Source organism: Euprymna scolopes, chromosome 18, assembly GCF_053919585.1.
Source record: "Euprymna scolopes isolate OS-2025 chromosome 18, ASM5391958v1, whole genome shotgun sequence".
In the NCBI taxonomy this organism is placed as follows: Eukaryota; Metazoa; Mollusca; class Cephalopoda; order Sepiida; family Sepiolidae; genus Euprymna; species Euprymna scolopes.
This window is the reverse complement of record NC_136499.1, coordinates 133,238,442-133,266,311: the sequence shown is the minus strand read 5'-3', so window position 1 is coordinate 133,266,311 and position 27,870 is coordinate 133,238,442. Positions and strand designations below refer to the sequence as shown.

At 33.2% G+C, this 27,870-nt stretch overlaps 1 long non-coding RNA gene across 1 annotated transcript; it reads left to right on the top strand.

Moving 5' to 3' along the window:
* Positions 1 to 5,729: 5,729 nt before the first annotated feature.
* LOC145297838 (uncharacterized) lies at positions 5,730 to 14,069 on the top strand. Its single transcript, XR_013870338.1, has 2 exons — positions 5,730 to 5,955; positions 11,796 to 14,069. It is a non-coding gene; the product is annotated as an uncharacterized LOC145297838 (long non-coding RNA).
* The last annotated feature ends 13,801 nt before the right edge of the window (positions 14,070 to 27,870 follow it).

Sequence of the window (27,870 nt, the reverse complement as noted above, 5' to 3'; positions counted from 1 at the left end):
GTAGATGCACCAGCCCCGGGATAGCAATAGTAATCCACGCATGGACGAATTGTTGCTTTGTAAAAATATAAGATACGCTCTGCTGTGAATAATTTTCTAGCACTGTAAAGAGAGCAAACCAATTTAACAGCTTTGGCAGTGTCCTCAATGTTTTTATGCAAGATGTAATCAGTCAAGAGATAGTTGAGCGAAGACTGCAAGACAATTGATTAAAAACGTGGCGTCTCCACTTCCCTATGTTAAGAAATGATTTTGTATTTAAAAAGAAATCACATTATAACTATTACCGTATCACCTTAAACACTACTACATGCATGACCAAATGCTGGCTTTCTACAGCTGCAGGATAATCACAAGTATAGACAATTTTCTAGCACAATAGAGAAACTCACATCCTTTGCAGCAGCCTTGGCAATGTCCTCAATCTATTTGTCTCAATTCATACTGTCTTTGAATGTTAAGCCGATGTGTTTGAACGATAAGTTCTAAGATAGGGTGTTATTAGTCATGGTTATCGGTGGTTTTAGTCTAAGGAATCCTATTTCATCTCTTCTGTTGTCTGCATGACCTATGATAAGGGTTGATGAGTGTTGAATAGACAGTGAGACAACACCGTGATGATCAGTAATGGTGGAACTTAGGGGGTAATTATATCAAGGGACAGTTCAACAAGAATTTTTTTACATTAGATTTGAAAACGACGGAATAGTCAGCTGGGTAGCAGCCCCATGGCATTGTGTTCCACAGATAGACCGTTCTAGGAAAGAAAGTTTGCTCATGGAATTTTTGCTAGTTTTTAGAACTGATAGAGTGCGAGGGAAATTATTGATAGTTGTTGTAACTAGACGAGTGTTTTGTGAATATTTTACATGGGAGTGGTAGAGATTGGCGCTTATTGAAGCACCTATCATAACAGTAACGAGCAGCAAGTCCTGGGAACATCAACCTGAAAGAACAGTGGTAAATGATTTATATACCATACATTACGACCATGTAATCCCTACAGCCACCTACCTTGAAAATGTTATATGGAATAAGTCAGAAAAATGGCAACCTTGGTTGAAGTGAGTGTCCTTAACGATGGAGATCTGAACAGAGCTGAAAGTGAGAAACAGACCAAATATCAAGGTCTCATGTATGATATGAAAAAAAACTGAAATCTTAGATGGATATCAGTAATACCAGTTATTATAGGTGCCACAGGGCTTATGAAAAAGAACCTGAAGTCCTACCTAACTAATATTCCTGGTGAACCAAGTGCAAAAGAGATCCATACAATTGCATTTAAGGGAACAGCGAGGATAATAAAAAGAGCTCTCGGTTGGTTTCAATAAAAAGCGGGGCAATGTTAGCAGCTGTTTTGGTTGCCTCATACCCAGCATTACAATCTTCAAAGGAAGAAAATTAATAAAGTAGAGCATGGATAGACTCGCAACATTAAGCAAAGACTGCCAGACGATTAATTAAAAACGCGACGTCTCCACTTCCATGTGTTAAGGAATGACTTTCTATTTAGAAACCAATTGTTCCCGTGGGGAAAAAAGATTTAACGTTAACATAGCGTCTTAAAAGTCGTTCTTTGTTTAAAACATTTTAATCTAACCTTATATGATAAGTCTTCCTGTTAACTTTTGGTATGCATTAGCTTGTTTTGCCAAACTTTGTGTTACTTCGATCTGTACCTTGTGCGACCCTTATCAATATTAACACTAGTTGATGTAATCGCTGTTCGATTTCGCACCATTCATTATGCAACACAATGTGGACATCAGCATTACTTTTTTAAGAGAATATCCACTTAATTTATGTACCTTTTTTTTCTGAGTGATCGAATTTCAATATTTTATGCCAAAATATAGTTGGGTATTCGTTGCAACATTGCAGGCAATTAAAATTTAGTCTAGAATAGTTATTTATGTTATCAAGTAAAGGACGGTGTCAAAAATGTCAACGAATATTTAAATAATAGCTTTGTTAAATGTTAAAAAGTGTACGATATGTTTATATTTCAGCCTAAATTCAGATATATAGATAAACTAGTAGATCTACCTGGCGTTGACCAGTACTAAACGTAACGTTAAATTCCTTTAAAAATTAAGTAAAAAACGGAAAGAAACTGAGACATGTGCATGCGAGTATTATGTTTTTTTCTAAACAGTTTACTCCTTGTAAGTAAAAAAAAAATACTTGAGCTGAGATCGAAACCAAAACCTTAAGGCAGTAAGTCAAGGAGGATAAACATCAAACTAGCTTACCACGATATTTAAAAAGTGTTTTCAAACCTACTTATTCTTGATAAAAGGAAGCTGTCACGTGAACGATTCGCGATGATCCTCCCTCTAAGTATTAATTTTTCAATTTTAACCCTTTAGCAGCCCTTTTTTCCTAATGAAAACCGATTAAAACGTTTTCCATATGTCTGAATACCCTATATACCAAATTTCAAGTCTGTAGATCAAAACTTCGCTGAGTTGAGGTTTAGAGTTGTCCTCAGACACACACACACACACACACACACACACACACACACACACACACACATTCTCACTGTTATAGATATATAGAAAATAAAACTTAAGCCAAACAAACCAACGGACAGCGTTTCTTTTAACGTTCTGAAGGTATAACTACAGAAGAAGAAAAACATGAAAAAACATTTAGAGCCGCGTTTTGTTTGAATTAAATTCGATTTTGATTGATGGCGCAAGTCATTCCTTTCGCTTCATATCAATAAATCAACGCACGTTTTATTTGAAGAGAAAAATCAATCAAAAGTCGCCGAGTGATCAGCTGTTTTAGGCAATACGTAATTTTGAATTTCGGGAAAAAATAAAATCGAATTCAGTCATTATTTATATTAGCGATGAGAGATGACGACGGTCAAGTGATCAACGACACGGACTGACTAACTGGGTGATCCAAGTTCGAATCCAGTTCGTAAAATCACTTTAATTTGATTTTCACATATCCCGTTAGTATCTGATGTCTTTCTAGAAAGAATTCAGACTAGATAAATATCGGGGAAACCAATGCCAACAGTCTTCCAATCTTCTAATTCATAAGATATGATAATGATACATTGGTGATCATTCAAACAAACGCATTTCATGTGAAAACATTGTTAGAAACTTATGTGCCATATTGAAATTAAAGTAACTAAAAAAAACAAAAAAAAAACGAAAAAGGGTTCGGTAAATGATATATTTTAAATAAAAACTCAGCCACAATTATGCCTGCAGATATCATGTTTAAAGATGGCGATGCCTTAATTATTAGAATTCATGTCCCCTTCTTCCTTGTTGATCAATAATTACCTTGTTCCTTTAGGCTGGTGGATTTCTGACTCCTGCCGCTTTATTGGCCACGTGAGATAGCTTATAAAAACTCTTGCATGAGTGTGCCCTGTCTCTTTTTCGTCTCCCTCCCCTTTTTTATCCACCAGCAGGACGCGGCTGAGGCTTGGAGACACATGCCCAAGACGGCACAGAAACCCATTCTGCTTCCAACCATTACCGTCCTGAATTGAAGACTATTTGTGACAAGACTGAGACAGCAGTTACAAGTTAGCCATCATTTGTCTCTGAATTCTTGCTTGGGTAGCAACCAAGTCCGACACAAAAAGAGCCAGAATTGAAGGACGCAAACGTACCACCTGTTATTATGACTTTCCACTCCAGATGTTATAACTGAGCTCCCCCCCCCCTCCAGGGTAAAATTAATTCCAATATTTTCCGAAAAAAAAAACACACACACAAATTGGTTTGTAGCATTGAAATATACAGAAAAAAGGTGTGCTCAGTGCATACAGTTTTAGGTAAAAAAAAAATTCTAAAGAAATGTAAAACCAATAATCTTGTTCTTGTTTGAAATAAGAGAAAAATATATTTCATTTTAAAAAGAAACGATTTGTCCTCTATAGTCTACACATAATTCATCTTTCACCAATTCAAGTAAAAAGTATGAGGTGTCTTCAGTAAGTTTTAGATTTGTTTTGAATAGGCATTTAAAATCATTGTAGACTTGAACATTCAGTATGTTTTTGCTATACATCTTATGAGATGGCTGACCAATTTTTATGATTTCATGTCCAAATAAATATCTCCAGCAGGAATTGGAATACACCCTACTAAAGCCTGATTGTCACACCTGGTGAATTTCAAAAAAGTAATCTGGATGCGGAGACACTTTAGAAGAACAATATGCAATAAAATTCTGTTTATACTTGGAAACAATGCTACAGAAACGTTTGAAATGCTTCAGACTGCTTTTGGACTATCTTGTTTGAATTGAGCATTAGTTTTTGCTTTTTTTTAGTTGGGTAAGAGATTCAAGGAAGGCCGGAAATCTGTAAGGAATGATCAGAGGTGTGGGAAGAGTAAGGAAGTCAGAACACCAGAGTTGATTACCCAAATAAAAAAATTTAATAAGGACCGTCGTGTGTCTATAGCGACAATAAGTGCACAGTTTCATGGCCGTGTGGGAATTGTACACACAGCTATTTGTAAGGAACTGAAGATGTGGAAGTTTTGTGCAAAGTTTGTCTCGAGAGTGCTCAGAGAAAATCAGAAAGAAAGACATTGTTATGGGCATCAAGACAGTTCCTCATCCTCCCTATAGGCCAAACCTTGTTCCTTGTGACTTTTGATTATTCCCTAAGCTGAAGGAAAACCTTAAAGTCTGTCGTTATGAGACAATTATATAAGAAGAGTTCTATGGGGCCTTCCAGAAGTTATTGGAATCGAACAAGTGCATTGCCGTCCGAGGTGATCACTTTGAAGGAGACTGGAGCTTCATGTGTGCACTAGCAATACAAGTGCCTATACGAAAAATGTCTGAAAACTTATTGAAGGCACTTCGTATATCGAAACATCTGGGTCAGATGAAATAAGTACTTGTATTAAATGAAAAAAAAGGGGCGAAAAAGAAACAGGGCACACATGTGAGGGTTTTTATACATTACCTCACGTGACCCCTAAAGCAGCAGGGACGGAAATCCTTCCAACCTAATGGTAATGATTATTCAATAAGAAGGAAGCGGGGGGTCATAATTCTTATATAATTTAAGTTAATTTAAGGCAAGGGGTATCTCCCTTGTTTGTCATATTGAATTGGTCTCACAGTTCTTTCAGATTAAAATATACGACAAAAGATGATCATTCGATAAATTCTATTTTTACTTGTAATTATTTTTCATTTGGATAATGTTTCGTCATTTTTTCGAAATATTAAAAACATAAACATAAGCGAAGACAGATAATTAATTCAAAACGCGGCATAATTCATCATGTTAAGAATGGCTTTCTATTAAGAAGGCCATTCTTAATATGGGACAAGGGGAATAGTTTGTTGAAAGTCATTTTCATTTTTAAATTATTTTTCCGATTTAATGAATTTCACGTTTTTATTGAAAAACTGTATTTTTCTCACAACTGATTGGACAATGGCAGCACAATTAAAAAGAGGGAACTGTTTTCGGGCAACACCGTAAGTAAAGGAATTTTAGTTTTACCAAATCGTTATTATTCGGAAGAATCGCCGAAAAAAAAAAATTATCATGCTAGGTAGAAGAATAAATTATCTTGCCTTTGGTAACATTTATTTGTTGTATTTTTTCTTTTTCGCCCCTTCTTTCAGTTAGTTTTATTAGATTTATAAATTTGAGCAGCAGTGGAAATAAAAAAATGAGGGCACTATTTTCGGTCAACACCGTAAGGAAAGGAATTTTGGTTTCAGCAAATCGGAGAGCTCATGAAGATGGTGAACTTGTCAAACGAAATTCATAACTAAACAAACGCACTCAAGTTAGGCACAAGGTCAGTTTTTACTATCCAGCTCCCAAGAAAAGTGGACATGTAAACAAACACCGCTTGATTCTCGGAAGATTTCCCCTTCTGAAAAAACGAAATACCATTTTAATTAATCAAAAGACAATTTATTTTTTCTTTCCTTCAAACGGTAAGTAGAAAGTTTGGTGCAAATCCAGAGCTCAACCTAATTTTAAAAAGAAATACAGAAAATTATTTTGCTTATGCACTTATGTTACCGTGCTATTTATTTAAAATAATATTTTAAAGTTTTACGATCTTTTTTTTTTTTAATTATTATTGAATTGTTAGATGACCGTACAGAATAGTTACAAAACACCCACCTAAACATATTAAGAATGGCTTTCTGAATAATAACGTGAATTTTTCAGCCAGCACGGTAACATAATTGCATAAGTACTAAAAATCTGTAACAAAAATGTCATATCGCAAAAACCAATGAAAATTTATTAAGTACGAGTTTTGGCGATTTATATCATAGACATTACAAGGTTAATTTTCAAAGCTCGGTAGTTCGAATTGAGTTCTCCCTATACTAAACATGGCGGATCAAAATTTGATTTGTTTAGTTAAAAAATAACTACTTGATCAGTTTATGTGATTTTTGGAATATGACGTTTTCATTCAGTAACGAGGACGTCATAAAGATTTTTGGTGCTTGTTAAGAAAGAGGCGCCGAGGCGGCAGGATCGATTATTTTTTTAATATGTCGTTTTAAGTAAAAACAACTACTTACTTAATTGCAATGTCGAAAATAGTAATATATCCAAAAATTACGAAAATTCATCGAGTAGAAAATTATAGTAAAAAGTCATTTTTACAGAAAATTACGAGAAATTGCATTTTCTCTAGATGTAAGCACCTTGAAGATTGTGAATACAAGGGACATACTTATCACCCTTTTAGACACTTTAATAACGGACATTTTTAAGACCATAGGGATGGACATTTTTTTTTTTTTTTACTAAAAACATAGTTGTTTTACTCGGTGAATTTTCTTAATTTTTGGACATATTACTATTTTCGGTATAACAAGTAAGTGCTGTTGTTTTCACCTTATATTAAACAAACCTTATATTAAACAAACAAACAAACAAAAAAACTATTTGCTGACTCTATCTTAGCAAACACCAATTTTTTTTTTTTTTTTTTTTTTGTATTTTCGATTTTTAATGAGGTTGAATTCAGGGCAATAAGTGAAAAATTGATAAATTTATATTCTTTCACGTTTCCACACAATCAACATGTTTAAAATTTTCTGAAACATAAAAAAATGAGATTCTAATTTTTGTTTGAAAAGATATTTGCCCAAAAAGGTTAATTATTATTATATTACCTTGTTATTTGGCTTTCAAGCGCACTTGTAGGTGTGTCAGAAATTTCGTGAAAAATATTGAATAATTCCACCCCTTGTCTTTCCAAGCTTATAACTCCTCGAAAAAAAAAAAACCAACAAAAAACAAACAATGTGTTTTTTTGTTTTTCTTTTTTTAAAGGGTTTTAAACTTCGGATTTTATGGGTAAATTTCTAAAAAAACACTACTTTTTTTTTGCTTTAAATTTGAATATATTATTTATTGACCTTTTATCTTCAATTTGTGATATATAACACTTTGGTAAATTAATTATTTACTTTTATTAGTCATTTAAAAATGGGAGGCGTGAATTAATTCGACCCCCTGTCTTTTCAAGCTTATAACTACTCGAAAAATGTAATTCAAACCCTAATTTATTTTTTCAATTAAAGGAGCAAGGACCAAGATTTCATTAAAAAAACAAAAAAAAAAAAACAAACAACGTGGGGGTTTTTTTTTAAAAAAAAGGTTTTAAACGTCGGACTTTACAGGTAAATTTCTAAATAAAAAAACTATTTTTTTTTGTTTTAAATTTGAATATATTGTTCATTGATCTTTTATCTTCAATTTGTGATATATAAAACTTTGGTGAGAAAATTAATTATTTACTTTTTAATAGACATTTCAAAATTGAGGTGTGAATTAAAAAAAACACGTTTGTCTAAAATATTATATTCGGTTTATTGGAAAGAGCATAAAATTTCACATTGACCTTGAAAATATCGTAAAAATAGATTTTTAAAGTTTAAAAATTGAAAAATACTGAGCTCGTAAAATTCAATTAATTTCATTACTGTTTTTTAAAAAATAAACAATAATATTTCTATTACTATTTATACAACTTTAATAGTTTATTTTGGAAGTATAATCCATAAAGAAAATAAGCAACCCACTTTTAAAAGAGAAATTACAAGTTTTTTATATTTGATTCACAGTTTCGTGTTAGGGGTGTCAAAAATTCCTACAACAATTCTGATACACCTAGCGCACGTGATGCATATTTTATTAGTTAATTATTATTTATTGTAAAGGCGATACATTTGGAAACTTCATCAAAAACAATTTATTTGGTTCTTGTCCAAAATTCACCCTATATTAAGAAAATAACAAAAAAGAAAAGTCTATATAATACACGTACCTGTGACGAAAAAAATATATATTACATTCTGAAAATCACGTAAATTGATCAAGTAGCTTTATTTTTATAAAGAAAAGAATTTTTAAAATGACTTTCTAACATCTCACAAGTTCGAATTATTTGTTTTCAAGATGGCATCATGATATTGTTGCTGTTGGTTTGGTCACAAAATTTGTTTTTTTAATTTGAAAATAAAACTACTTGATCAAAGTGATTTTTGATGTATGCTATTTTTGGTAAATTTTTACATTTTTTACAACTCCCCATTCACATTTGAAATGTTAGTTCATATAGTTTTTCAGATATGCTGACAACGAATATCACAGTTAAATTTGGAGCTGTTAAGTCGTTTACCAGACATGGAACATATAATATCCAACATTAAAGCTAATGTAATCCCCAGCAGCCATTTTGTTTTCATAACCGAGCAGTTAGTAATGTACATGCGTGCAACTGAAGCAGACGACAAAGCAATTTTTTTTTCATACATTCCCCTCCACTAAAAATGTTGGGTGTTTATTCCGGAAGTCATTCTTAACATGTAAAGGTTGGGGATGTTTATTCTGAAAGCTGTTCTTAACATGGGAGGTTGGGGGATGCTTATTTAGAAAGGAAAACATAAATAAATGAAAGTTAGAGGGAAAAATTATTTTTTCTTGTGTCGGGTGTGAAAAAAATGGCTGTTAGAGATTACATTAGCTTTTACATTGAATAACAAATGTTTTCATATCTTGTAAATTATTTATCAACCCGAAATTTAACTGTGATATTTGTTGTCATCATACCGTAAAACCTGTTACAGCTTAGATTTCAAATGTGAATGGTGAGTTAAAAAATGCTTAGCCTATATTTAAATTTACTTCATACTGCATCATAGTGTATTATGAATGGTGAGGTTAATGGTTCTTTACCATTCTTAGATGTTCTCAACAAAAGATCAAATATAAGATTTGTTACCAACATATACAGAAAACTTTTACAGGTCAATATATATCTATATATCTATATATATATATATATCTATATGTTACATTGTGGGGAGGGGTATTTATATAACCATGTATATACTGTACCATATTAATGTTTATCTACTCTAATACAGAATAATTTCCGGCATTTTGCTTTTATCGTTAGTTGCCGGCATTTTGTTTGTTTTTATCGTTTAACTTTGTAGAATGAGGGGGGGGACGGATAATACATGAGAATACAGACGAGACAGGAGAATACAGACAAAATACATAAATAAAACACAAAAAACAAGTTTAAAAACAAGGTAACATAAAAAACATTTAGGATTAGTTAAAAAAAAATACTTAAAGTTTTTGCACTAGTTCTTTAGTTAATGGTTCTTTACCATTCCTAGATGTTCTCAACAAAAGATCAAATATAAGATTTATTACCAACATATACAGAAAACTTTTACAGGTCAATATATATCTATATATATATATATATCTATATATCTATATATGTTACATTGTGGGGAGGGGTATTTATATAACCATGTATATACTGTACCATATTAATGTACGTGTGTATATAGTTAAATCATAAACAGACTGTTGTCCATGCCTAAATGCCTGTTTCATCTAGGGATTGGTGCGTGCATGTCAGAACATATAACACATGACGCCATACCTGTTCCTGCTATTGTTTCTTCTGGAAGTTTCGGCAACAGTTCTTGGGGGAGCTGGAATCTCTTAGAAGGAATACTCAAGACAGGACCCAAAATGATATTAGATTTTATGTATTTTATTCACTCCCAGGTATTCATCATAGAAGGAGTGACCAATGATCTTTGGCTTTGAGGAGGGGGGGGGTCTTTTGTCTCCATTCTGAGACCCTCTCTCTCACATAGGGAGACGCATTTTCAGCCCACCTGTCCTCTTGGTGTCTCAAATTTAACTGCCAACTAAGCTTGCACAAACTTGACCAGTCACAGTTTGACATGTTGTCAAAACATGACTTCAAATCTATGTTGTCCACTCATCACTAGATAGATAGATAGATAGATAATGATATAGACAGATAAATAGAAAACTATATAGACAGACATCGATAGATAGATCGCTAGACAAACATATACATAGATAGATGCACGGATAATTAGATAAACAGACAGAAATGAGATAATTTACTACTTATGTCCAGACACTCTTTAACATATATATATATATATATATATATACAAGAGAAAGAGAGACTATATCAGAGCCAAAAATATAGCCACTCTCAAATTTGAGTTATTGCTTAGCTTTTAGATGAGCTTTAACAGAGGGAAGTTTGTGGTTTTTATGGATTATATTTCTTAGATAGTTTTACTAAATACTAAAAACGCTTACATCGTAAATGCAATTTATATTGACAGACTCCTTTCATTAAATTTGAACTGGAATAAAATGAATGTTGATCCTTTTTTGCATTTACTATTTTTCAAAATATAAATTGAGAAATTTAAATCATCTGACTTTGATATTTTCGTTGCAGCTATTCACCATGAAAATTTGAATAGAATGCTAATTTATTCCAATCATTTACTCTACAATGAAAAAACATTAGAAAAACATTAAATATAAATTTATGAATCGCATGTCAAATCACCATTTCAACAGAAAAACACACATCACACAGTTAATGTGAATTCATTCAAATTAGTATATAAGTAAACACCAAAACATGCAGCCAAAAATTAAATGAACCGGCATTGGTATAAGAATATTAACACAGTAAAATACAGGACATGTATTATCATTTTGCAATTGTGTTCATAGCTCATTTCTATGATGAAATATTCTTTTCATGAGCAGTTTACCTTGTGATACTCCCGGTGTTGTATGTTGAGTGATCCTATATTGCTGAATCGATATTGTTGATATTGCTAAAGTTTCAACATATCTATTTGGCATAATTTTAGGATATTCGCTAATATATTGGAAAACTGAAAAATTATGAGGGGCTTTTTCACATCATTCTGACATGTAATACAAGTTAAGAGAACTTGAATGCGTACTAGACACTGATTAAATATTCTAAATATGTTATTTGCAGCCCAAATAACATCTCCTTGATTGTTTAAGGTCTCCCTGTACAAGGGTTTGTCAGGAAAACATGGCAAGAGGATACTTTTCTCTAGAAGTAAACCCTGTTTAAATATTAAAAAACGCATAGTATTCGCAGCCCAAATAAGACCTCCTGTGTGTGGCTAACCAACACTGGCTTTTATGAGCAATAGTACACCTTCTCCAAATGGTGCCTCAAGTAACAGCACAAGTCTGGATACTCCACCAGACTAGATGGATTCTTGTTCTTGAATCCAGTAAGACCAAGAGACAACAATAAAGTTATGAAAATTATTTTCTAAACTCAGTGTTTTAGATATAAATGAGAACTTGAATGAAATATTCGAATATTATATTATTAATTAAAGAAAATCTTTTTGCCATTAACTTCTAATTTTCCTTTCTTTTTCTTTTGCAGATGTTCCAGTTTACGCATTTTTTGAATGGAATTTATTTTGTGATCAACGATAAAGAAAATTTAAATAATTTATACAATATTGAAAAATGATAGGAAAAAAACATTAGATAAATGTGATTGGTTTTCTTACTGAATGTATTTCACTTCAACATAACTAAATTATATATAAAGTCAGTATTATTCATCTTGTATGGATTTTCATGCTTTACTTTTTAGTCACAACTTATCAAGTTTCAAATAATATCTTGAACACAAATATAGCACACAATTCAACATTAATTTTTGATCTGCAAGGGCTACTATGGATTTAAGTCATTCGATTTTGTTTTTGAAGATGGAAGCCTACACTGATAAATCAAATGAACTGAAGAGAAACAAATATCATGAAAACAAATATAGCACACCATTCAACATTAACTTTGATATGAAAGTGCTAATATTGACTTAAATGATTTAATTTTGTTTTTGAAAGAAAAGATGGAAGCCTACACTGATAAATAATCTAATTGTTCAACTAAAAGAACTGACTTTAACATCGCTGCTGAAGACAAAAATTTGTTGACAATTTTGGCAAAATACCAAAAAAATGAAAGTTAATTCTTTTTTAAAAAGGAAATCAAATGAAGGAAATGATTTTAGCATTGATACTGAATAGAAACAAGTATAGCCCACCATTCGACATTAAATTTGATCTGAAAGTGCTAATATAGATTTGAATCATTTGATTTTGTTTTTGAAAGAGAAAATGGAAGCGTACACCGATAAATCAGCTGAAAGAAATAACTTTACCATCGATGCTGAAGACAAATATAGCACACCATTTGACATCAACTTTGACCTGAAAGAACAAGTGCTACTAAAGAGCAAAGAGCGACCATCTTGTGACGTGTGCGGTTCATCCTTTCATGCCAAGTCATACTTAGTAATGCACATGCGAACACACACAGGTGAGCGCCCATATTCCTGCGACGTGTGCAATGCTTCGTTTTATCGCAAGTCGATTTTGGTCGCACATCAGCGAATTCACAGCGGTGAAAAACCGTATGCTTGTGAGTTCTGTGACGTTGCTTTCTCGAACAAATCGAATCTGGTGTGCCACCGTCGTACACACACTGGAGAGCGTCCCTTTTCATGTCACATATGTAACACACAATTCACGGAAAAATCGAACCTTGTTTGTCACTTGCGAATTCATTCGGGTGAAAAACCGTTTTCGTGTCAAGTTTGCGATCGAAAATTTTCCGAAAAATCAAGTTTGGTGCGACACATTCGTGTTCATACTGGAGAAAAACCATACTCGTGTGATGTGTGTGCATCGAAATTTTCTGAAAAGTCGACGTTGGTTCGACATCGAAGAATACACACAGGTGAAAAGCCCTATACATGCGAAAAATGTAAATTATGTTTTACACAAAAGTCACATTTAGTTCGACATATGCAAAAACATCCGTGATGATTTTATTACATGCAGTAAGTATACATTGTTTTAATAAGCCTGATCATTTACCCTATGAGGAATCTGCAGGCAATCCTTAGGCATTCAATTCATAACAACACACATTCTTCGAATGTATCGATTGCAAATTAATCGAACTGCTACATATTGAAGGTTTTTATTTATATGATATGCAAAAACATCCGGAAGATTTTATTTATTTTATGCATTGATTGCAAATTAATCTAATCACTACATATTGCAACAATGTAAGGCAAACGAAAAAAGAGAAACCTTTTACTACGCACTATGTAGTCAGCCTAAAAGATCTTGATTCTAGTTCTTGACTCTTCTGAAGGTTTTTATTTATATGACATATGCAAAAACATCTGTGAAGATTTTATTTTATGAAGTGAGTATTCATTGTGTTAAAATGGCCTGACCAATTACTCTTAGGATTTGATTCACAACTACAACTGATTGCAAATTAATCTAACAATTACGTATTGCAACTATGTAAGTGAGTATCCATTGTTTTAAGTTAGTCTGACCATTCACCCTTTGAGGAATTTGTAGGCATTTGATTCACGACTACAACCAATTTTTCAAATGCATTGAAAATTATCTAATTACTATGTATTACAACAATGTAAGGCAGATAAAATATAGAAACCTTTTAATATGTGTTATGTCGTCAACCCAAAAGATGTGAATCCTAGTTCTTGACACTTTTGTAGGTTCTTATTTATATTTTACTAACCAAGTTACCTGGCATTGAAAATAAGAAGACATTAAAAACTGTGTGTAACATTTTTATATTAAAATTTCTCTTTATCTTCTCTTGTTTTCCCTTTCTCGTTTTCCCACATCCGTGTTTTCCACTTCTCTTTCACCTCTGCTTTATTGAACATTAGAAATGGTTGAAAAACCAATACTCCCCCCCCTTCCCAGACGAAATTAGTTGACACACAGAAAATGAATAATTTTGTTTATTTTTTTTATACATCTGGAGCAATGCAAGTGAAGAAAATATAAATTTTGTTGGTCTTTGGTTAGTAGTTTGATATTTTAGCTGGACATACAAATATACATACATACAGACAACTGGACCTGATGTTTCTCTCTTAAATTATTCAGTTTTATTATTTGAATTATTCAGACAACTTTGTCTTTGGATTAATCAGACTAATATTCTCGACTTGCGTGGTATGTGCACATTTTGGTCAATGTAAACCTCCCATCTAGAATTTTCATAAAGATGTTTTTTTAATATCAGCTGATATGAGACAAAAATGAAAGCAAAAGAAAAACATTTTGTTTAAACGTTTCTGAATTTTTTAGATGAGGATTGGGTATTCATATTTGGATTCATCAGACTACTGGTCTCATCTTGAGTGTGATTTTTACAATGTTTTGGTTAATGTAACCTTCAACCTTCAGGTGTATCTTGTCGAGCTTGAGAATGTTTTTGTCGAACTCGGGAATTTGGATGAAATTTCAAGCAGAACCCTTTATTTTCTTCATGAGGGTAGCATGCTCTTGTTCTGTCAGCCATAACTGGATAAAGATCCTAAATAATTAGCAGTTGTATTTTTCATACAATATGGGAACCATTAAGTATAAACGATAGATAATATATACAATTAATAAGTATAAACATTAATATATTGATAGATATATGTTAATATATAGTAATAATAAGTAATAAATAATGATATTTACAATAGAAATAAAATAGGTTTAAGGCTCTAAAAATTTGTACTAGAATTGTCCATAAGAACCCATGGTGCAGTGATTAGAGTACTTGGAAAAATCAATTATAAAAGTGATATTCTCCTGAAGGTTGAAGGTTCAATCCTCAGTGTGGACAACTAGAAAAAGAATTGTAAATTACTTAGGACTTCTATCCAGTCGTGGCTAAGGGAACAGGAGCACACTATCCCCGTGAAGTTAATAAATGGTTCCGCTCAAAATTTGTCTAAATTCCGGAGTTTGGCAGAAATATTTCCAAGTTCAACAAGATACACCTGAAGAAGGTTGGAGGTTACATCAACCAAAACGTTATGAAAATCACACTAAAGATGAGAACAGTAGTCCACTGAATCCAAATAATTTTGCTAAAAATTAAAACTGAGACACCATTAAACAACATGATTTAATAATTGTTTCATTGGCATCTTTTGTTTCATAAATTTTAATAGATCTTGGAAGTGTAGAGCTAAAACCTTTTTCCTTTGCCAAACGTGCCAATTTATAAATTTGAAGATGGTTATAGGTTACATCGACCGAAACATTGTGCAAATAATAGTGAGATCATTAGTTCGATTAATCCAAATTATACAAACAATCATTTCTCATCTCAAAAATTCAGAACTATTCTCATCGTGTAGTTTTATATTGCACAAATAAACTCCATAAAAATACCTGCAAAACATGCAAGTTATGTTTTATGTGTAAATTCCATGGAATGAAAAATATGTTTTGATAAAACTGATATTTTTCTTGGTAGCACAAAAAATTAGTGTTTTGGATAGAAAACAAATAATATGCAGCAAATATGAATTTATCAACATTTCTATGAAAATAATGTCCATTTCTTTTCTCATCTATATATATAAAAGGCCAAACGCGCACGCAGGTTTTTGGATGTTCGCAAAAGGCTTTTTTTCGGGGGGGGGGGGTTCTTGGGAGGTAAGTTACTATCACTTAGAAGTGTTTGTATACCCCCTAGATTATAATATCTACGATTTGCAAATGCGTGTCGCGGCTAGATTTATTTACCTCGACTTTTACAAAATTATTGCTATTTCAGCTTCTCACATGTTGGTTGGGCTTTTTTGTATAAAAGCGAAATAGATCCGAAGCTAATCAGCGGTTTCCGGCATTTGTACCGGGAACATCCAAAAAGCAATGGATGTTTGTTCAATGTCAGTTTTCACCATCCATAGACAATTGCTTTCATTTGGACACTCCCTAATAAAGGGGGAGCTGGTTTTCCCCAACACTTTGGGGAAACAAAACCAGACAAAGTTGGGTAAAAAACAAACCTAAAGAACTACCCTGCATTTAAAATTCAGTGCGGAATTAAATTCTGCACACCTCTGCCACTTTTGTGTTTATAAACATTAAATGCGTTTCATTCTCTGGGGCGTGATGTTTGACCTCATTAAACACGCACCTTTTGTCACATCACTTTTTAAGGATTTTATTTCACACATTCTCAATTCTATGCCATCGTAGTGTGGCAGTAAGTCCTCAACCTATTAACCTCAAGCGTTCGCGTTCGAGCCTACCTACCTACCAAAACTTTTTTTTTTTATAGGGTGAACCGGGGTAATTCCACCCCCAACTTTAAAAAAATGGCTGCCAAAGACAAAATAATAGTTTTTACTAAAAGAAAACACACACATATCTAGGTCAAAACAGTTTAATATGTAAAAAAAATTTGAACTCATGTAACAGAGTCATTGAAAAAAACATATTTTAAATCAATTTCAATATTTACGAAAAAAAGGACAATTCCACCCCCTCATCTTCCTTACATTCCCTTTGCCTTCTTTGAGCATCAAAACTGTAAATGACAATATAACTGACCTACAGTGTCTTTTCAAAGGCAACTAACATGAACAAAGTCAGCTCTACACCCCACACAAGGTAGCCTAGTCTATTGCTTGATTGAAAAGTTTTCAAAGAGGTTTCTTGACCCGGTTGATGGAGTTTGTTCATCATTGTCGTCATCATCACCATGAGGTGACTGGTTTGAACAGCCCTCATCACTGTCGCCGATTTGTGAATCATCATCAGAGATGGTAGTATGTTCTTTCTTTCCCTTTCCATTTCTCTTTACTTTCTGCTTTCTTGCTGAGGAAGTTTCATCTTCATCGTTGTTGCCAACTCGGGCTGACCATTTTGGCTGCCAATCTTCATCACTTTCAGTGTCACAATTGAACTCGTCATCAGCACATATTTTCACTCTTGATTTCTTCCCCTTTCCTTCTTCCCTTTCCCTCCCTCTTTTTAGCTGGCCCAAATTTTGCTCTTTTAGGCTGCCTTTCTTCCTTTTCTTGTGCCATCCTCAGAATAAATTCAGCATATGTCAGACTCTCCCCATATATTCTAGCAACTGTTTTCGCTAGTATAATCCTTCAGGACTCCACAGAATGACTGTTGGGACCCCCCCCCTCCCCAGGGGTGTATTTACCCCAAGAAGCATAGATGATAAAACCCACCTGTTGACTATACTAGGCCAGAAATATAAAGATTGCGTGTTTCAAAGTGAAGAAAAAAGTGTAACAAATTAGTATAAAATGTGTCAGATTAAGAAAGCAACATCTTGACTCTATGATCTCATCATAAAAAGTGCGAAAGGTGTACTTACTTGATGGATGGAGTAGGATGATGTTTTCAAGCTTGAAGCAGTCAAATTTCCCACCAACATGCCTTCTGGAAAGGGAATGCTATTCAAGGGAAGCAACTCTATTAAATGGACAACTCAAGTTAGGGATGAAACTGCACTCCTGACAGCAGTTATTTACCATTGTATGTAAAGCGGTGGAATTCCCCCGGTGGGTGGAATTACCCCAGTTCACCTTACCTCCAAACACCTGGGTAACGCCGGATACCCCCGCTAGTCATTAATATTTAAAATTAAAGCTACATCAATGAGGTCACGGATATTTCTGTCCATATTTGCCAAATTAGTTTTCATAAATTTTGCCTTTTTTTAAGCAGTTTAACCTTGAAAAATTGTTTCAACTTAAAAAATTGTTTGACCTTCTTCAGAGTGTAATGTAGAGACTAAGGAAGGAAAAAAGCAAAATATTTTAAAGATTTGGATTATTCGAACTATTGATCTCATCTTGGATACTCTTCTAAAAAAACATTTTCCCTGATGTAACCTATGCTATGCAACTCATATTCACACATGCTACATTATATCACATAAATAAACTAAATAAAGTCATAATGCAGAAATTGTATTTAGTTCAATATATGCAATAAAGATAAAAATTTTCTTTTAGGACTATTGTCGTCATCAATATTTACATATTAACTTTGATGTTTTATAAGGTGTTATTTATTTTTTATATTTTTGTGTAATTACATACAATGTTGATTATTCTTTGATGTTTACTTGTAATTATTTATGTTATTGAGATGCATACATAGATGTGGGTGTGGCTCTTAATCCTCAGAGGGGTACTGCATTATTTCATGTAGCGTGTCTTGGGCAAGAATAGCCTGGCGGCATACATCCCTCACCAGACTCTGAGCTCATGCATTACCTAGCATTACAAAATGGTCACCCATTTTAATATTGACCAAGATCAACGTTGCTTAACTTTTGGAATCTAAGAGAACTGGTGTGTCAATGTGATTACACTAACAGTTTGCTGATTAATAATTGGATTTCAAATCTCAGCTAAAAACATTACGCTCCTCTCAAAACCGTCTTCAAAACCTTATAGGGGTTTTCCTTTTTTCCACTCTGCAATCTTGTTTTAGCTATAACCACTGTCAACAATTTTCCCCACTCTATCTGCATCTAGATTTAAAAATAATTCCATACATATATATATATATATATATATATATATATGCTTATACAAATATATATGCATATTTATATGCACACATATATATATATGCATATTTATATGCACACACACATATATATATATATATATGCATGTTTATATGTATATATATATATATGCATATTTATATATATATGCATATGTATGTGCATATTTACATATATATATGCATATTTATATATATATATATATATGCATATGTATGTACATATTTACATATATATATATATATGCATATTTATATATATATGCATATGTATGTGCATATTTACATATATATATATATGCATATTTATATATATATGCATATGTATGTGCATATTTACATATATATATATATATGCATATTTATATATATATATATATGCATATGTATGTGCATATTTACATATATATATGCATATTTATATATATATATATATGCATATGTATGTACATATTTACATATATATATATATATATATATGCATATTTATATATATATGCATATGTATGTGCATATTTACATATATATATATATATGCATATTTATATATATATATATATGCATATGTATGTGCATATTTACATATATATATGCATATTTATATATATATATATATGCATATGTATGTACATATTTACATATATATATATATATGCATATTTATATATATATGCATATGTATGTGCATATTTACATATATATATATATATATGCATATTTATATATATATATATATGCATATGTATGTGCATATTTACATATATAGGCATATTTATATATATATGCATATTTATATATGTATGTGCATATTTATATATATATGCATATTTATATATATATGCATATGTATGTGCATATTTACATATATATATATATATGCATATTTATATATATATATGCATACATATATATTGGGCAGCATATACATTTGTGGTCGCTGTGAAACAACAACCTTTTCGATGATGAAACCTACATCCATCAAGAGTGATTATTCGTATTATTTGGTGATCGACAATCAAACTGTTTTTCCTGACACTATTGAACTCACTCAGAAATGATGTTTTTCAATCGTCTAATGAGAGTACAAAATTATTTTCCATTGTGGCACCTATAAATTCCCTTGCTAGAAAGCTTAAACCGCAAGTCATGGACAAATATAGTGATCCATGGAGAGCTGTTAATATCTTCTGTGTAATTAAATACAATGTGTGTTAATAATTTATATTATCATATCGATGTTTCGTATTTAAATTTTAGAATGTTTGTTTTTTACTTATTTAAAATATTCGGACTACTGTATTTGGACTTTATTTCCTCAACATTTCTGCTGATGAAACCTACGTCCTTCACCGATGTGAACAAAGTACTTAGTAACAATCAATTATGAGTGTCCTTATTCTAGGGTTTGTATGTTCAATCTTCAGTGTGAGTTATACGAAAAATACAAAGACTTTGTAAGCATGCCTTTAGTCTGTTATCTTCAGTTAATGGTCCCTCTCCACCAACCTTTTGCAAAAAGAATTTGTTGAGATAGAAACGTGCTAAATAATTTACTCTACTCGCTATCTGTGCCTAAATACAAATTCCATGCACCAAGCTTTTTTGCTAGAACTACAAGTCTGATGAATTCTATTCTGCTGGCCTGCTTTCCAGCTAGCTGCAATATGGTCATATTCAAGTTTTTGTCGAACTGTCCCCTTAAATAATCAAATTCTACCCAATTACCACCATTAACAATCACTAGGCTCTTGTATTAGTGACCACCATCATTGACTCTTATCCTTGATAAGTAGTGACTACCTTGTAAAAATATATCGGAATTTACTTCTTGTGGCTCCAATATTTTTTTCCTTGTTCTCTTGAGTCCTTCTATTACAATGTTAGAAGATCATGATTGAAATATTGTTTTGTATAATTATCCCATTTGTATTGAGGATTGTTCCATTAACCAGAGCATTTTGCAACTTTGCGCCTTCGTACTAAAGCGACGGTGATAAAAGCACAGTTTGCCTACCTCAGACAGATCATTTGTGACACTTCAACGGATTCACCTCGACCATTTGTTCCATTGACTCATCGTAGAGTTGTTTTTGACACCCTACACAATCTGACACACCCCGGATGCAAAGCCACAGTAAAGCTGATTACAGCTAGATTTTTCTGCCCAAATATGAGGCGTGATATCACTGCCTGGACACGTTCCTGTGTATCCTGCCAAAAGTCAAAGGTGCACAAACATATCCCTGCACCGCTTAGAACTTTCAGCACCCCAGATGCTCGGTTTAGCCATGTTCACATTTCACTTATCTCCTGACCTGCATAGACCGTTTCACACAGTGGCCTGAAGCCATTCCCCTCAAGGACATTTTGGCTGAGTCCATAGCACGAGCCTCTATATCAGGCTCGATATCACCATATGGAGTTCCCATCATTATCACCACAGACCGTGGTGTACAGTTTGAATTTCATTTATTCCAGGAATTGTCCAGGATCTTAGGGATCACACATATTCGAACAACAAGCTATCATCCAGCTTCTAATGGGATGATAGAACGCTTCCATCACCAATTGAAAGCAGTATTATGTGCTTACCCTGACCAACAGCAATGTAGCAAATATGTACCAGTTGTCCTTTTTGACTGTCATGCATCGATCAAGGAGGACCTGGGATACTCTCTAGCCAAACTTGTCTATGGAGTACCTCTATCGTTGCCAGGTCAAATGCTGACCCCAATAGAGTAACCAACAGCCAATTCAGGTCTGTATGTCGACAGACTGTGAGATTATTTTAGTAAGCTCTCATCGATGTACACTGGGGAACAGACGATAAAATCATCAGTCCCAAAGAACATGTCATCTTGGACTCACGTTTTTCTCAGAAAGGACACCGTGAAAGCCCCTCTACCTCCACCTTATACTGGCCCTTATCACATTCTTTCACATACTGATAAATTTTTCACCCTAGATATCAGTGGTAAAAGAGAAACTGTCTCTATTGACAGAGTAAAAAAAGCCTTCCTAGACACAAAAACACACGAGCCACACATTTCCCCTACTTATGCACAGCATCAAAATACACATACACTCAAAGTGAGTACTCCTTTCAAAGACAGTTATGTAACCACCACACGTAGTGGTCGTAGTGTACATTGGCCAAAAAAATTATGTAAGACTCTGTACATTTATTATGCCTTTGTCCAATTTCTGCTTGGATTTAAAAGAAAAACAACAAAAAAAACAGAACTTTTTACAAGAAAGACATTTTTCTTCCCCAAAGAAATAACATTTGTCTTCTTCAGGAAAACCAGCTTTTCACAGAACTTCAAGAACATTTTTTCACATAAAAATTGTAAACTAATTGTACTATTTCTTTTCTGCTCTGTCGGCTAAGCAGGGGGTGATGTAGCAGTCACAGAGAACTATTTTCTCTGGTGGATCAATGCTCCCCTCTGAGTTCTTCGGTCACAGGCTGACCTATCAGCTAACAGGGTGCATTGATTCATCTGTTCCCTAAAAAGTCTTGAGGAAACATCAGTCAGTTAGAACCGGACCTTCAGCCTAGCAACATCTCCTCTCTCGTCCCCAAGACATCTCGCTATGGCATTGACGGCCTCGACTTGAGACAACTGCTATCCAGCTGGGGATGACACAGTACTGACTGACCGACGACGACCTTAAAAGAACTTTCTTTCCCTTTTTCCTTTTATTTGCAGTCCGACCTGCCAGTTCCTGCTACAAATAAAATATTCTTCGTTGTTACTGTTAAAAAGAAGTTTGTTATTTCTTTTGTGCCTTGTCCTTTAAACATAATTTATTAGGAAGGTAAAACCATTACTTCTCCTAAAAATTTGTATTAATTTGAATGAAAGGAAATTGCTTGAATTATGGTTAAAAAAAAAATAAAGTATTAATGTATATTAAGATTTAAACATTGTGTTCAGGTGAGATTAATAGGTTTAAACGAGTTAACATATTAATACTTGAACAAAAATTCTGCCATTTGAAATCATAGATTTTATTGGATCCAGAATCATGAATCTGAACGAAAAAAGTGAATTCATTTAAAAACTTGAAAGTTATGAAATGTGCCATATTTTTCACCTTGAGCTCTAATCTTCCTGATTAGATTGTGCCATATATGGCACGGGTGGCCCTAGAGGGTTAAAATACTTTAATACTTCATGTACCCGTTCATAAGAATTCTGACAAAAGAAATGATCCATTGAATTATCCTCGCATTAGACTCCTCCCTCTCTTTGCCAAAATCTTTAATCAATCATGCAATAGTCTGCAACCTAATAGACAATAAACTTTTATCTAACGACACTATGGATTCAGGTAAACATATTCTACTGCAGATATTCTAATTATAATCTCCCAATATAGGGTGAACCAAGGTAATTCCACCCACGGGGAAATTTCACCCTCTTTACATATAATGGGAAATAATTGCTGTCAGGAGTACTGTTTCATCCCTAACTTGAGTTGTCCATTTAATAGAGTTGCTTCCCTTCAATAGCATTTCCTTTCCAGAAGGCATGTTGGTGGGAAATTTGACTGCTTCAAGCTTGAAAACATCATCCTACTCCATCAACCGGGTCAAGAAACCTCTTCGAAAACTTTTCAATCAAACAATACGCTAGGCTACCTTGTGTGGGGTGTAGAGCTGACTTTGTTCATGTTAGTTGCCTTTGAAAAGACACTGTAGGTCAGTTATATTGTTATTTACAGTTTTGATGCTCAAAGGAGGCAAAGGGAATGTAAGGAAGATGGGGGGGGGGAATTGCCCTTTTTTTTCGTAAATATTGAAATTGATTTAAAACATGTTTTTTTCAATTACCCTGTTACATGAGTTCAATTTTTTTTTACATATTAAACTTTTGACCTAGATATATGTGTGTTAAGTTTTCTTTTAGTAAAAACTATTATTTTGTCTTTGGCAGCCATTTTTTAAAGTTGGGGGTGGAATTACCCTGGTTCACTTTATATGCTAAGCACTGGATAAGGCAGGTTAAGCTAGGTCAGTAGAGAGTTAACAGAGTTTAGCATGATGATCTTCTCATGAAAATCAAATCATGTGTTATTACTGGACGTATACTTAACATAATCAAATTCTTCTTAGATAAGAGAAAAATCCAGGTTTTTTTCTCATGGGCGCACATCAAAACAACATAATATAAATGCGGGTGTGCCACAGGGTTCAATCCTTGAACCTTTATTATTCCTGATATTCATAAATGACCATCCTGATAAAATTGTCTCTGATATGGAGATATTTGTTGATGACACGATGCTTCATAACAGACACGAGGGTAAAAATAATGAACACTTATCTAAGGAGATTGCTAAAACTCTAGAAGACCTCTAGAGTGTAGTGAAATAGGTCCGTAACTGGTTTGTAACGTTCAATGCTGACAAAACTAAGCTTATTTCTTTTAATAATTACAAGAAACATTCGCAATCACCGATTGCAATGGTTAATGGTACACTGCATAAAAGTACTTCGTTCAAACTCCTAGATTTAACATTCACAAACAACATGAATTAAAACAAATATATTGGGGCAATTGCCAAAACTGCTGTGAAGAAGATGGGCTTTCTCTACTGTACTAAAAGACTACTCACACCTGAGAGTATCCTTTATCTCTACAAGATCACTGTTCGCCCATACATAGAGTATTTGTTTTCACATCTGGGCTGGTGCATCTACGACTAGTCACTTTCTCTTAAACAGAGTTCAAAAGAGAATTGCCAATGTAATAGGTCCTGTACTATCAACTAAACTCAACCTCTCTTCTATTGCCGAAACGTGACATCCTTGTGCTTGTTTTTACAAATATTTCAAGCGGAAGTGCTCTGATTAACTCAAAGCACTCATATCCCTTTGACAACAATACTCTCAACAAACCTGACAAGCAGCAAAATCCCACCCCTACACTGTAGTAACCCCTAAATACTGTAACCCACTCGACTCAAATAGCTTTTTCCCTCAAACTGTTGCACTTTGGAATTCCCTCCCGTGCCCCTGCTTCCCTAATTGTACTGACATGCAGAAATTCAAGTGTAAACAGACATCTCACTGCCCAACTCCTTAAATAGTATCCCTGCAAATCTGATCCCAAATAGTCGCCCCTCACGACTAAGTGGTACTGTGCTTTGTTTGGGGCGAAAAAACAGTACAAAAAAAAAGAAAAGATAAATAAAAAAAAATATGCATCAAATAACTGTTGCCAAAGCCATGATGATATTCTTCTACCTACCCGGATAAGTTTATTTGGGGTTCAACACATTTTAAAGCATTTATTTGTTCAAATAAACCGAGGGTCTGCTCTGTTCAGTTAGAATGAAAAACCTTGGCTGCCATAAGTATTGCATGAGAATTCTTGATAATCACTCAAAAAAAAATTGAAAATTAAACAAAATTTTGGTAGAACATTAAATTTTCTATACAATTTACGGCATTTATTGGATTTTACCAGTATTTTGTTTAATTTTTTATTTTCACTGCAAATTTTTAGCCAAATATTTTGACAAAACCACTTTGTGATGCTATTTCTAGTTGCATTCTGTATTTATCTGAACACATAAGTTCGGAAATGTTATATATTTTTTTAAATAAAATTAATGTGCTGTAATTTATGAAAAGTGAATAATTGCATATTTTTATGAATATTTGCATGTGCAGCATTAAAATCGATTCAGCAGAAGGTGCACACGCACATAGCAGATTTAAAAAATGCATACACGTAGTAGATGAAGATAATCTATGCATCTTCTCCAAACTGATTTCTGAGTTAAAGAGGATTAACACATTTCCAACAATTTTAATTTTTCAAAAATAAAAAAAAATTGTTTTTTTTAAAGAAAAAAAAATCACACTTTGTTTCATTTTACTTCAATCGAAGTTCTAAGAAATCAAGAGCCTTTTCCCCCTGGGGCTAATACCTATCTTTATATGAGATGCATAGATGTTAAATATTCTATTAAAATTCTTTTTTACAAGGTGCCTTCAATAAGTTTCCAGACTTTTTTCATATGGGCACTTTTATTGATAGTACACCCATTAAACTATAGTCCTCTTTGAAGTAATCTCCTTCAGTTGCAATGTGCTTTTTGTATTGTTCTAACAACTTGTGGAAGAACCCATGGATGACCTCCTGTGTGAGCATGTCAATGATCCTCATCACAGCTTCTTTCATCTCCTGAAGTGTCTCATAAAAACAGGCTCTAAGGTTTTCTTTGAGTTTAGGGAATAACCAAAAGTTATAGGGAACAAGGTATGGACTATAAGGAGATGCCGATCTTGGTCAAATAGCCTTCTCCATTTTCAGTTCCTCGCAAATAATTGTGTGAACAGTTCTCACACTGACATCAAACTGTGCACATTGTCTCTATAAACAGACGATTGTCCTTATCCATGAAATTCTTTATTTGGCCAATCAGCTCCGGTGTTCTGACTTCCTTACTCCTCCCACACTTCTGATCATCCCTCACAGATTCCCTGCATTCCTTGAATCTCTTATCCAACTCAAAAACTGGTGTTCGATTCGTACAAGATATCCCAAAAGCAATTTGAAGCATTCCATACGTTTTTGTAGCATTGTTTTCAAGTTTAAAATAGAATTTTATTGCATATTATTCTTCTAAAGTATCCTCATATCCAGATTGCAATTTTGAAATTCACCAGCTGTGATAATCAGGCTTTGGTAGAGTGTATTCCAATTCCTGCTGCAGCTGTTCATTTAAACGTGAAATCATAAAAATTGATCGGTCATCTCATAAGATGTATAGCAATAACATACTGAATTTTCAAAAGTCTACAACAATTTTAAATGCATTTACAAAAAAGTCTGGAAATTTATTGAAGGCACCTAGTATCTCTTTAACACTGAGTTAGTAAAGAAGTTGGAGACATCATTTTTCTCTCCCTAATTAATCATTTTAACTTAACTTATAGTATCAAGGTTTATTTGTAATGAAAAGTACGTTCATACCAGATTATCCTGACAAACTCTTGTACAGAGAGACCTTATAATGTCTAGTAGGCATTATGTCTCAACAAATATGTTTTAATAGAAAATCCCATTTTTATACTGAAAATAAAGTACACAGCCATCACCCTTATCCTCAAGTGGCCTTCCAACCTTGATAAGTGATAACTTTTTTGTAAAAAAAAATCACACAAGACATTGGATCAGCACAGGAGAATATATTTTGATAAACTGATTCATTGAATAAATTTTTTTTTTTCAAAGCAAGAATTACATATATCTCAACAGAATAGAAAAGAGAAAATCACATTTTTTTGTAAAATAAAGCAACACATCATGTGAAGTGTATGCATATGATAATATATATATGTATCAGCGCTTTTCTACTTTGATAGATTCACAATATCATCATTAATTATCAGATTATTATCAGACTTTTATTATCGATTATTATAAGAATGCACATCTTTCTATATAATATTATTATTCATATTCTTTGGATTCTTAAACTACTGTTTTCATCTTGTGTGCTATTTGCCCGACATTTTGATCAATGCAACCTCCGATTCTCTTAAGATCTATCTTGTCAAATTCTGAAATCTTTTTGGGAATCTACATAGAATTTCGGATGAAACCTTTTATTTAATCCAAATGGGTAGCATGCTCTCTCTCCCTCTTTCTCTCTCTCTCTCTCTCTCTCTCTCTCTCTCTCTCTCTCTCTCTCAGCCATGGTAGAAATTCTAAGAAATCTACAATTATATTTTGGGTGTTTCCTGCAGTGAGGATTGAAGCTTCAATGTTGTACAAATAACACTCAAGATGAGAACAGTAGTCTGAAGAATCCATATAATCAATCCTCATCCTACAGAACTGTAAATTATTGTAACTTTCTCCCAAACACACACACACACATATAAAAACCATACACATACATCTATACGTATACACACATACTTTTTATTATCTTAAGTTTTACTCTCTATAATCATCTTTACTTTTAATCTAAATGAATTTATTTCTCCCTTTGGTTCTAAATCTCTACTTTCTTAACACTACCAGACCTGAG